General features: G+C 39.3%; 1 protein-coding gene across 1 annotated transcript in view; it reads right to left on the reverse strand.

The window, feature by feature from the left end:
* RPS6KC1 (ribosomal protein S6 kinase C1) overlaps positions 1–13825 on the reverse strand; it is a 219030-nt gene that overhangs the window by 165093 nt on the left and 40112 nt on the right. The window lies entirely within an intron of this gene.

Raw genomic sequence — 13825 nt, forward strand, 5'->3', positions numbered from 1 at the left:
TCAAAAACTTCCCTAATGTGGAAAAGGAAATAGCCACCCAAGTCCAAGAAGCACAAAGAGTCCCATACAGGATAAACCCTAGGAGAAACACACCAACACACATATTAATCAAACTATCAAAAATTAAATTCAAAGAAAAAAAATATTTAAAGCAGCAAGGGAAAAGCAAAAAATAACATACAAGGGAATCCCCATGAGGTTATCAGCTGGTTTTTCAGCAGAAACTCTGCAGGCCAGAAGGGAGTGGCAGGGTATACCTTAAGTAATGAAAGAGGAAAACTTACAACCAAGATTACTCTACCCAGCAAGGATCTCATTCAGATTTGATGGAGAAATTAAAACCTTTACAGACAAGCAAAAGTTAAGAGAATTTGGCACCACCAAACCAGCTTTACAACAAATGCTAGAGGAACTTCTCTAGGTGAAGAAAAAGACCCACAGAAACAAACCTAAAATAATTAAGAAAATGGTAATAGGAACATACATATCGATAAATACCTTAAATGTAAATGGATTAAATGCCCCAACCAAAAGACACAGACTGGCTGAATGGATACAAAAACATGACCTGTATATATATGCTGTCTACAAGAGACCTACTTCAGACATAGGGACACATACAGACTGAAAGTGAGGTGACGGAAAAAGATATTCCATGCAAATGGAAATCAAAAGAAACCTGGAGTAACAACAGTCATATCAGATAAAATAGACTTTAAAATAAAGACTGTTACAAGTGATAAGGAAAGACACTACATGATGATCAAGGGAGCAATCCAAAAAGAAGATATAACAATTATAAATATTTATACACCCAACATAGGAGCACTTCAATATATAAGGCAAATGCTAACCATAAAAGGAGAAATCAACAGTAACACAATAATTGTAGGGGATTTTAACACCCCACTTACAGCAACGGACAGATCATCCAAACAGAAAATAAATAAGGAAACACAAGCTTTAAATGACACAATAGACCAAATAGATTTAATTGATATTTATAGGAGAGTCCACCCGAAAGTGGCAGAATACACTTTCTTCTCAGTGCACACAGAAGATTCTCCAGGATAGATACATCTTGGGTCACAAATCAAGCCTTGGAAAGCTTAAGAAAACTGAAATCGTATCAAGCATCTTTTCCAACAACAAGGCTATGAGATTAGAAATCAATTACAGAAAAACAACTGAAAAAAATCACAGGGCTTCCCTGGTGGCGCAGTGGTTTAGAGTCCACCTGCCGATGCAGGGGACGCGGGTTCGTGCCCCGGTCCGGGAGGATCCCACATGCCGCAGAGCAGCTGGGCCCGTGAGCCATGGCCGCTGAGCCTGCGCGTCCGGAGCCTGTGCTCCGCAACGGGAGAGGCCCGCGTACAGCAAAAAAAAAAAAAAAAAAATCACAAATACATGGAGGCTAAACAGCGTGCTACTAAATAACCAAGAGATCACTGAAGACACCAAAGAGGAAATTAAAAATACCTAGAAACAAATGACAATGAAAACACGACGACCCAAAACCTATGGGACACAGCAAAAGCAGTTCTAAGAGGGAAGTTTATAGCAATTCAACCTCACCTCAAGAAACAAGAAAAATCTCAAATAAACAATCTAACCTTACACTTAAAGCAACTAGGGAAAGAAGAACAAAGAAAACCCAAAGTCAGTAGAAGGAAAGAATTCATAAATATCAGAGCAGAAATAAATAAAACAGAAACAAAGGAAACAATAGCAAAGATCAATAAAAGTAAAAGTTGGTTCTCTGAGAAGATAAACAAAATTGATAAACCTTTAGCCAGATTCATCAAGAAAAAAAGGGAGAGGGTGCAAATCAAAAAACTTAGAAATGAAATAGGAGAAATCACAACTGACACCACAGAAATACAAAGGATTATAAGAGACTACTACAAACAACTATATGCCATTAAAATGGACAACCTCAAAGAAATGGACAAATTCTTGGAGAGGTACAATTTTCCAAGCATGAACCAGGAAGAAATAGAAAATAAAAACAGACCAATCACAAGCACTTTAGTTGAAACTGTGATTAAAAATCTTCCAACAAACAAAAGCCCAGGACCAGATGGCTTCACAGGCGAATTCTACCAAACATTTAAAGAAGAGCTAACACCTATCCTTCTTAAACGCTTCAAAAAAATTGCCGAGGAAGGAACACTCCCAAATTTGTTCTATGAGGCCACCATCACCCTGATACCAAAACCAGAAAAAGATATCACAAAAAAAGAAAATCACAGATCAATATCACTGATGAACACAGACACAAAAATCCTCAACAAAATACTAGCAAACAGAATCCAACAACACTTTAAAAGGATCATACATCATGATCAAGTGGGATTTGTCCCAGGAATGAAAGTATTCTTCAATACATGCAAATAAATCAATGTGATACACCATATTAACAAATTAAGGAATAAAAACCATATGATCATCTCAGTAGGTACAGAAAAAGCTTTTGACAAAATTCAACACCCATTTATGATAAAAACTCTCCAGAAAATGTGCACAGACGGAACCTACTGCAACATAATAAAGGTCATATATGACAAACCCACACCAAACATCATTGGTGATAAACTGAAAGCATTTCCACTAAGACCAGGAGCAAGACAAGGATGTCCACTGTTGCCACTCATTCAACATAGTTTTGGAAGTCCTAGCCATGGCAATAGAGAAGAAAAAGAAATGAAACGAATACAAATTGGAAAAGAAGTAAAACTGTCACTGTTTGCCGATGACATATTATACATTAAAAATCCTAAAGATGCCACCAGAAAACTACTAGAACTAATCAATGAACTTGGTAAAGTTGCAGGATACAAAATTAATGCACAGAAATCTCTTGCATTCCTACACACTAACAACGAAAGATCAAAAAGAGAAATTAAAGAAACAATCCAATTTACCATCGCAACAAAAAGAATAAAATACCTAAGAATACACTTATCTAAGGAGACAAAAGACCTGTACTCAGAAAACTATAAAACACTGATGAAAGAAATCAAAGATGACATAAACAGATAGAAGAAATATACCATGTTCTTGGATTGGAAGAATCAGATTTGTGAAAATGATTATACTACCCAAAGCAATCTACAGTTTCAATGCAATCCCTATCAAATTACCAGTGGCATTCTTCACAGAATTAGAACAAAAAATTTTAAAATTTGTATGGAAACACAAAAGACCCTGAATAGCCAAAGCAATCTTGAGGGAAAAAAACATGGAGCTGGAGGAATCAGGCTCCCCAACTTCAAGCTATACTACAAAGCTACAGTAACCAAGACAGCATGGTACTGGCACAAAAACAGAAATATAGATCAGTGGTACAGGATAGAAAGCTCAGAGATAAACCCACACACATATAGTCACCTACTTTATGACAAATAAGGCAAGAACATATAATGGAGAAAAGACAGCCTCATCAATAAGTGGTGCTGGGAAAACTGGACAGCTACATGTAAAAGAATGAAATTAGAACACTCCCTAACACCATACACAAAAATAAACTCAAAATGGATTAAAGACATAAATGTAAGACCGGACACTACAAAACTTTTGAGGAAAACAAAGGAAAAACACTCTGACATAAACCACAGCAAGATCTTTTTTGACCCACCTCCTAGAGTAATGAAAATAAAACCAAAAATAAACAAATGGGACCTAATGAAACTTAAAAGCTTTTGCACAGCAATGGAAACAATAAACAAGATGAAAAGACAACCCTCAGAATGGGAGAAAATATTTGCAAACGAAGCAACAAAGGATTAATCTCCAAAATATACAAACAGCTCATGGAGCTCAATATCAAAAAAACAAACAACCCAGTCAAAAAATGGGTGGAAAACCTAAATAGACATTTCACCAAAGATGACATACAGATGGCCAAGAGGCACATGACAAGATGCTCAACATCACTAATTATTAGAGAAATGCAAATCAAAACTACAATGAGGTATCACCTCACACTGGTCAAAGTGGCCATCATCAAAACATTTATAAACAGTAAATGCTGGAGAGGGTGTGGAGAAAAGGGAACCCTCTTGCACTGCTGGTAGGAATGTAAATTGGTACAGCCACTATGGAGAACAGTATGGAGGTTCTTTAAAAAACTAAAAACAGAACTACCATATTACCCAGCAATCCTACTACTGGGCATATACCCTGAGAAAACCATAATTCAAAAGGACACATGTACCCCAATGTTCATTGCAGCACTATTTACAATAGCCAGAACATGGAAACAACCTAAATGTCCAATGACAGATGAACGGATAAAGAAGATGTGGCACATATATACAATGGAATATTACTCAGCCATAAAAAGGAACGAAATTGGGTCATCTGTAGAGATGTGGATGGACCTAGAGTCTGTCAGTCTGAATGAAGTAAGCCAGAAAGAGAAAAACAAATATCATATAGTAACACATATATGTGGAATATAGAAAAATGGTAGAGAAGAACCTATTTGCAGGGCAGGAATAGAGATGTAGATGTACAGAACAGACATGTGGACCCAGGGGGTGATGGGGAAGGTGGGCCGAATTGGGAGACTACGATTGACATATATACACTACCATGCGTAAAACTGATAGCTAGTAGGAACATGCTATAAAGCACAGAAAGCTCAGTTTGGTGCTCTGTGACGACTGAGATGGGTGGGATGGGGGGGCGGGGGAGGGAGGTCCACAGGGTAGGAGATATAGGTAGACATACAGCTGATTCACTTCATTCTACAGCAGAAACTAACACAACATTCTAAAGCAATTATACTCCAATTAAAAAAAATGTTAATAAAAGAATAAGAAATTACCGCTGTCTACTCAGTCATAGAAAAGAATAAATTTTGCCATATGTAACAACATGGATGTACCTGGAAAGTATTATGCTTAGTGAAATAAGGCAGAGAAAGACAAATACTGTATATTTTCACTTACATGTAGAATCTAAAAAATAAAACAAATGAGTATGACAAAACAGAAACAGACACACAGATACATAGAACAAACTAATGGTTACTAGTGGAGACAAGGTTGAGGGGAGGGGCAATATAGGGGTAGGGAATTAAGAGGTACAAACTACTAGGCATAAAATAAATAAGATACAAGGATGTAATGTACAGCACAGAGAATATAGCCAACATTTTATAACTTCAAATAGAGTATAATTTTTAAAAATATCAAAGCACTATGTTGTACACCTGAAACTAACATAATATTGTAAATCAGCTAGACTTCAATAACAGAAAAAAGGAGGAATTTACCACTGTCAAGCTCTATGTATCAAAGAATATCTTCAATTATCTGAAGAGCTATTAAAATACTCCTCCCTTTTTCAACTACATCATCTGTGTGACCCTAAATTTTCGTCATATACTTCAACCAAAACCACCACCACAGACTGAATCCAGAAGCAGATACAAGAATCAGCTGTTGGGACTTCCCTGGTGGGGCAGTGGTTAAGAATCCGCCTGCCAAGGTAGGGGACATGGGTTTGAGCCCTGGTCCGGGGAGATCCCACATGCCACAGAGCAACTAAGCCCACGCACCACAACTACTGAACCTGCGCTCTAGAGCCCGCAAGCCACAACTACTGAAACCCTAAAGCGCGCCTAAAGCCCGTGCTCCGCAGCAAGAGTAGCCACCGCGATGAGAAGCCCACACACCGCAACGAAGAGTAGCCCCTGCTCGCCGCAACTAGAGAAAGCCCGCACAGCAAAGAAGACCCAACGCACCAAAAATAAATAAATAAAATAAATAAATTTATTAAAAAAAAATAATCAGCTGTCTTCTTTTAATACAGGCATTGGAGGTTCGCAAAAGTAAACTAATAGTACTCCTCTAGTTTTTTTGCTTTGGAAAAATCATTTTTCATAAAAATATTAACATGTTAAGTGTGTTTTTATTCTTAATTTAGTACAATAATATTTCTAAACTTCTAGTATGGTAAATATTGAGAGATATAACCAAATACAATCTTCAAGCTTCAATAATTTTTAAGAGTGTAAAGCAGACTTCTGAAGCCAAAGCGTCTAATAATCTGATAAATATCTCCTGTGTAGACATGAGAATAGACGTGTAGTAAAATTTACCAAAAACGGGAAAAGGTATATTCCAAATTGTCCTCCCCAACCTGGTCAAAATTCTACTCTTCCTGTATCTATTTCCCCATAGTACCTATAATCAAACTTTTAAATTTCTGCCATGAGACTGACTTTTTTTTGGGGGGGGGGGGGCTGCATTGGGTCTTTGCTGCTGTGTGCGGGCTTTCTCTAGTTGCGGCGAGCAGGGGATACTCTTCGTTGTGGTGTGCGGGCTTCTCATCGCAGTGACTTCTCTTGTTGCAGAGCACGGGCTCTAGGTGCGAGGGCTTCAGTAATTGTAGCACACAGGCTCAGTAGTTGTGGCTCGCGGGCTTAGCACACAGGCTCAGTAGTTGTGGCTCGCGGGCTCTAGAGCGTAGGCTCAGTAGTTGTGGCTCATGGGCTTAGTTGCTCCACTGCATGTGGGATCTTACCACACCAGGGCTCAAACCTGTGTCCCCTGCCATTGGCAGACGGATTCTTAACCACTATGCCACCAGGGAAGCCCGTGACTGCCTTTTAATATCATTGCCTATAACTACTCCAATTCTTAAATCTTCACTCATTTTCTTTTTGCTATATTTATTTTTCAAGCATTTATATGTTAGGCATGGTCCTACATGCTGAAGATATATCCATAAGTAAGAATAAAGCAGTCTCTAAACAACACAGCTTAGAGTTGAAAGGGGGAGGAAAAGACAGTTAAGTACAACATGAGGGAGGTTTCTTTACTTTCAGAATACAAAAGAAAAAAAACTTTTTGATGTGGATTTAGAAGTATGATTCTTAAAACTCCTCAGATTAGTCTATTTTTAAATTATTTGCATCTTCATAATAAAAGTAGAGTGTCACAAGATTTAAAAACTTGACAGTAAGAATGCCACATCCTAAAGCACTTTTGGATCATGATGCTCACTTCAACTATGAGACTCTAAGTTTCTTAGAAGACAGAGATTGAGTCATTGTATCCACAGTGCTTATTTCTAAAATGTTTCTTGAATTAAATGTGCCCATAAAATTTCCAGATAATTAAGAGCTAAACTGAAATTTATCAGAGAAGACTCTATTAATAACAGATTTGTGGCATGTAACCAGCTGCAACTTTAATCAGGACAGGTGTCAAGAAAAAACGTAGGGAACCATAGATCTTGGATAGTAACTATGAACAAAAGGCAACAGAAATGTGGAGCACCAACGGAATGTCTGGACTCAAAGGCCAAAAGCAAGCAGTCAAAGGTTAATAGCCTATGATAACAAAGAGTCTGTGGATCCTCCTAATGCTTAATAGGAGAACGGAATGAATGGATGGACCCATCAGGACTAATGGTTCTATTGCTAGTGACCAGCTGCCCACATCCCTCAATTGTTTTTCACCTTTTTAATTATGCATCCAAGATACTTCTTGCTATTACTTATATTTCAAAATATCACTATATATCATAAATTGTTAATATTTAGTATTTATTAAAATTAAATAATTGTAGCAAGAAGCTTTCGATGACCACTTTATCCTGGCATAAATGCCACTGATGTTGCTATACTATATAAGATTCTCTGCATCTTGTGCCCAGATCTCAAGGAGCTGTTAAAACGTGCTGAATATCCTGAGGAAGCAGGTGTGAAGCTCAGTTAGTACTGTGGTCCTGCAATCAAATCAGAACGAAGAAATCCCTGTGCCACGTGGACTCTTAGCCAATGGAGACAAGATAACATCAGATCATCCAGAATTCTTCTAAAATGAAAGACAGACAGTAGGGTTCAGTCAAGAGATCAAAACCACACAGTAATTGGAACAGGAAAAGTTTAATATAAAGAATTATTAACCATGACAATGGAAAAATGAAACTCTAAAGTGAAAAGAGAACTCTAAAGAATACCCCAGGGTACCCAAGGAAGAAAAAAATTGGAAGGGGAAAGCCCTCCCCAAGGTTAGGACTCAGATCTTCTTGGAAAAGGTATGGTTAGAGCCACTGGATGGGGGAGACATTCGCTGGGTTTCCCGGGCCAGAACTGGTCCACAGTTGCCAGGAAAGACCCCTGCAGACTTCAGAAGGGACAAGTCTGGCGGGTGGGCAACGAGAGAGTCACAGTGCTGGGAGCCCACTCACAAGCAAGGCAATGCAAGGCCTGGGAGACACAGTGGCAGTGTCGGGAAGGCCACAGGAAATGACTTTCTGAAGTAATAAAGGCAGGCCAAAGCTGTCAGACATGCATGGAGAAGGAGAGGGGCATCAAGAATCTGTTCACCTGCAGGGCAACAAGGCCTTAGGTCTACAGTGTCCCTGTCAGGAGGGGTACAGGGTGCTAGCAGGCTGAAGCTGAGAGGCAGGTACACAGAGGAAGTCAGAGAGTCTGAAGCCCATTCTCCAATAGGTCTGGGGGACCTTGGTGTGCTTAGCTAGATGGCCATCAATTGGCTGGGGCTGCAAGCTTATCAGAAGCCTGAGCTCTAGGTATACAGCTGAGGCAGATGCCTCTGGCAACGGTGCAGCAAAAGCAAAATGAAAAACAAAGCCCATAGAACACTGGAAAGAAGAAGAAAAGACCTCACCCTCCCACAATGCCCCTCCCGTGTCCTCTACTGTGAAGCTTAACTGCATACTCACTGTAAAGGAAAATGCTTACAGAGTCCAACCCATTAATGCAGAACGGGAAATGAAAGAAGGGACCTGAAGGGGAACTCCCTGGAGGTCCAGTGGTAAGGACTCTGCGCTTTTACTGCCGAGGGCATGGGTTCAAACCCTGGTTGGGGAACTAAAAACCTGCAAGCCTCGCAGCATGGCCAAAAAAAAAAAAAAAAAAAAAAGAAGGGACCTGAAGCTAAGAGGCAATAAATGGATAATTGGCACGGCTTCTTAAAACCAAGAAGCACCAACGTAAGAGCCCCAGGAATTCCAGGGTGATCCTGAAAGGCAGCAATTTCCCCAATGTTGATGAGAAATATAGTTGGTATCAGAACATACTCTCTAAAGCCATTATACGAAGATCAACATGGTATAGAAACAGGAATTAATGTAAGAATAGACAAATAAATGCCACAAAAGAAGAAAACCTTTAATTCATGGCAACACATATGAAAAGTATAACAAAGATTTCACTAGGAAAAATATGGATTATTTAATAAATGATCTTAGACACCTAACCATCTGAAAGAACAGTAAAATGGAGTATCATCTGATATCCCATTCAAATATAAATTCCACATGGATATTAAAAAGAACTTTTTAAGCTATAAAAATCATCTTACAAGCAAATGTAGGTATGGGAGACCTTTCTAATCAGGACCAAAACTGCAAAATCTTGGCAGGGAGGTTAGTGGAGGGGCATGCAAGAATAGAACTGAAGGGCTTCCCTGGTGGTGCAGTGGTTGAGAGTCCACCTGCCGATGCAAGGGACACGGGTTCGTGCCCCAGTCGGGAGGATCCCACATGCCGCGGAGAGGCTAGGCCCATGAGCCATGGCCGCTGAGCCTGCGCGTCCGGAGCCTGTGCTCCGCAATGGGAGAGGCCACGACAGTGAGAGGCCTGTGTACCGCAAAAAAAAAAAAAAAAAAAAAAGAATAGAACTGAACATGTAAAAATTTGTTTGGCAAAAGCTATCATAAACAACTCTGAAATATGTATATGTACGTGAATATAAAAATATATGTGTACATATACATGTATATATGCAGGTTTGTATATGAATGGAAGTATGTATTATGTATGCATTGTAATATGTATGTACATAAATGCATTGTGTTTCCCAACTATAGCAGCTGAAAGAGCCTAAAAGCAAGCTACCATGAGCTTATCTACTGCCCAGGCAGTTGTCTCTTTCGTCTCTGTGGCAGCCAGAGTCCAGCCAAAAAATGGAATCCACACAACAATTTGAACAGGAAAAGTCTTACAAAGAATTATTAACTATTTACACAAGATTAACTACTAAGAAGGAATAAAAGAGAACTATAAGGAATATCCTAGGGTGGAGAGAGAAAACCAAAGGCAGTACTTGTAAGGGGCGCCTCGTCCCCAAGGCTGGACTTCAGATCTCATGGAGACTGTGGCTGCAGCACACTGGGTAAGAGGAGTTAGCTGGGCTGCCCGAGCCACACCTGTTCCATAGTAGGAGGGCCAAAGTCGGTGCGCAAGAACTGCAGGCTGGAACTGACAAACAAGAAATTTTGCTGTGGTGTCAGCAGGCCAAGGGTGGAAGGCAGGAAGCCCCAGATAGGAACTGGCAACAAAATTTGCTAGAGGATGAGCACACTGGGCAGCCCACACACGCACATGCCACTGGCAACACAGCAAGCAGGAATAGAAGTACACCCAAACCCTATCTCCCGCAGGGTCCCTCCAACACCCTCTGCAGATTAAGTTTATACATGCCAGTTGGAACAGTAGGTCCAATAAGGCAATAAAAGGTTGATTTGGAGCTAAAATGCAATAAATTGATAACTAACATAGTTTCTAAAATCATTCCCCACAAAAAGCAACCAGGGCTCTGTGAAAAGACGGCTGATTCCAGGGCTGGAGCATAATAAATTCAAGATGAGCAATGAACATCTTCTTATGCCTAAAAGTAAGAAGTACTTTAAAAGAAAAAATTTGATAGGAAGAAGTTACAAGGACAGAAAAGCCAGAGTAAAAGGTCTCCTACTGGTCAAAACTAGGACAATTTGAGCATCAAAATAATTAAGTACATTAATGAATTCTAAACTATTAGGGGAAAAAAATAGGTATATGTGTCCAAATAAATAATGGATAGATGGATAAATATACAGACAGATACAATACACAGACATATAGCTGTATAGACAGATAAACAGATACAAGTAAAAAGAAGAATAGTTAACAAAGATACACAGATAAAGTGAGAAGGGAGGATAATCATTAATGTGGAAGGGGTGCTGGAACTGGAAAAATCATTATTTTGTAGCCATCATGCAAACATTGGTTCATGCAAGAATCAATGGATGCTAAATCTAAGAGGCAATTTTGTAGAAGAGCAGGATATATTCATGATCTTAAAAGTTTTGGAAGAAAGGAAAGAAGAAGGAAGGGAGAGAGGGATGGAGACATGGAGGGAGGGAGGAAGGTGAATATATGCGATAGTCTAAAAAATGACCCCAAAGATACCAGGTCCAAATTCCTGGAACTTGTAGATGATATGTTATTTGGACAAAGAGTCTTTGCACTTTTGATTAAGGATCTTGAGATTATCCTGAATTATCAGGGTGGGCACTAAATGCCATCACAAATGTTCTTATAAGAGAGAAACAGAGAGAGATTTCACAGAGAAGGCAATATGAAGATGAAGCAGACAGAGGTTTGAAGATGAGGGCTTTGAAGACTGACATGATGCTGGCACAAGCCAAGGAACACACCCAGTCACCAAAAACTGAAAGAGGCAAGGAACATATTCTTCCCTAGAGGCTCTAGGCCCTGCTGACGCCTTGATTTCTGCCCAAAGATACTTATTTCAGACTTCTGGCCCCCAGAACTGCAAGAAAATAAAGTTCTATTGTTTTAAGCCACCACAAAAACAATCCTTCCTTTAATTTCTCTCTCCTCTCACATTTTACTAAAAGCAGCAAGAAGAAACCACACCATACTTATAAACACTCTGGTTGGAAATCTCCTTAGCTACATTACCCTCTTCTTTGGTACATTTTCTACTTTCCAAATAACTGTATGCAACCATGTGGCTAGACTTTCTGCAACTACATAAGAAGGATCCACTACCTTCCTCTAATTTCCAGTAACAGTTACCTGATTTTCCTGCAAACCCTCACCTGCAGTCTTATCAACGACCGTGAGGCTTCTATGAATAGCTTCTTCGGGACACTTCAGGCCCTCACACTCTCCTCAAAGCCCATGGCTCATTCCAAAGCCACTCTCCAGATTTTTTGGTTTTTGTCATAACAGCACTCTACTTACAGGTTAAAAAAAAAAAAATCTATTAAGTAGTCATTGCTATGTAACAAACTACCCCCAAACTTAGCAGCCTACAACAATAAACATTAGTATCTCACACAACCTCTGATAGTTAGGAATCCAAAAGTGGCTTGGCTGGATGGTTCTAGCTCAAGGTCTCTCATGAGGCTGCAGTCAAGCTGTCAGTCAGTGTTGCAATCATCTCAAAGTTCTACAGGAACTGGAGAATCTGCATCTAAGTTCATTCACATGGTTGTGCCAGGTGTCAGATGCCTGCAGGGTGTTGGCTGTTGCCCCCTGTTCCTCTCCATGGGGGCCTCGTCATAGGCTGCATGAGTGTCCTTACAATATGAAAGCTGGTAAACCTCAGAGCAAGTAATGAGAGAGAGGGAGGGAACATCCCCAAGAGAGAAGCCATGGCCTTTACAACCTAATCTCAGAAATGACATACTGTCACTTTTCCTTATGCTACTGGTCCCAAAGACCAATCCCTGGGAAGAGAAGACACCAATGTGTAACTAGCAGGAGAGGAGGATTACAGGTGGCCATCTTGGAGACTGTCTACCACAAAAGGCACGGTCCAAATATTTAGCAAACTAGCATGCAGCATGAATTTGACTTACCTATGTAGTATAAGAAAAAAAGACTCTATTAAAACTACATTGTCCTAAATGTAAGGCCAGACACTATCAAACTCTTAGAGGAAAACACAGGAAGAACACTCTTTGACATAAATCACAGTAAGATCCTTTTTGACCCACCTCCTAGAGAAATGGAAATAAAAACAAACAAATGGGACTTAATGAAACTTAAAAGCTTTTGCACAGCAAAGGAAACCATAAACAAGACCAAAAGACAACCCTCAGAATGGGAGAAAATATTTGTAAATGAAGCAACGACAAAGGATTAATCTCCAGAATATACAAGCAGCTCATGCAGCTCAATAACAAAAAAACAAACAACCCAATCCAAAAATGGGCAGAAGACCTAAATAGACATTTCTCCAAAGAAGATATACAGACTGCCAACAAACACATGAAAGAATGCTCAACATCATTAATCATTAGAGAAATGTAAATCAAAACTACAATGAGATATCATCTCACACCAGTCAGAATGGCCATCATCAAAAAATCTAGAAACAATAAATGCTCGAGAGGGTGTGGAGAAAAGGGAACTCTCCAACACTTTTGATAATCACCATTCTAATGAGCATGAGGGGGTACCTAACTGTGATTTTGATTTGCATTTCCCTAATAATTAGTGATGTTGAACATCTTTTATGTTCCTGTTGGACATCTGTATGTCTTTGGAAAAAGATCTATTCAGACTTTCTGCCCATTTTTTAATCAGGGTGTTTGGTTTTCTTTGTTGTTGAGTTGTATGAGTTCTTTATATATTTTGGATATTAACCCTTTATCAGATATACGATTCGCAAGTACCTTCTCCCACTCAGTAAGTTGTATTTTCATTCTGTTAATGGTTTCATTTGCTGTGCTGAAGCTTTTTAGTTTGATGTCATCCCATTTATTTTTGCCTTTATTTCCTTTGCCTGAGGAGACATATCCAAAAAGTTATTGCTAAGACTAATATCAAAGAGAGTACTGCCTATGCTTTCTTCTAGGAATTTTATGCTTTCAGATCTGACATTCAAATCTTTAATCCATTTTGAGTTAATTTCTGTATATGGTATAAAGTAGTGGTCTAGTTTCATTCTTTTGCATGTGTCTATCTACTTTTCCCAACACCATTTATTGAAGCGACTTTCCTTTCTCCACTGTACTTTCTTGGCTACTTCGTTGTAATTAGT

Source organism: Delphinus delphis, chromosome 1, assembly GCF_949987515.2.
Source record: "Delphinus delphis chromosome 1, mDelDel1.2, whole genome shotgun sequence".
Classification (NCBI taxonomy): domain Eukaryota; kingdom Metazoa; phylum Chordata; class Mammalia; order Artiodactyla; family Delphinidae; genus Delphinus; species Delphinus delphis.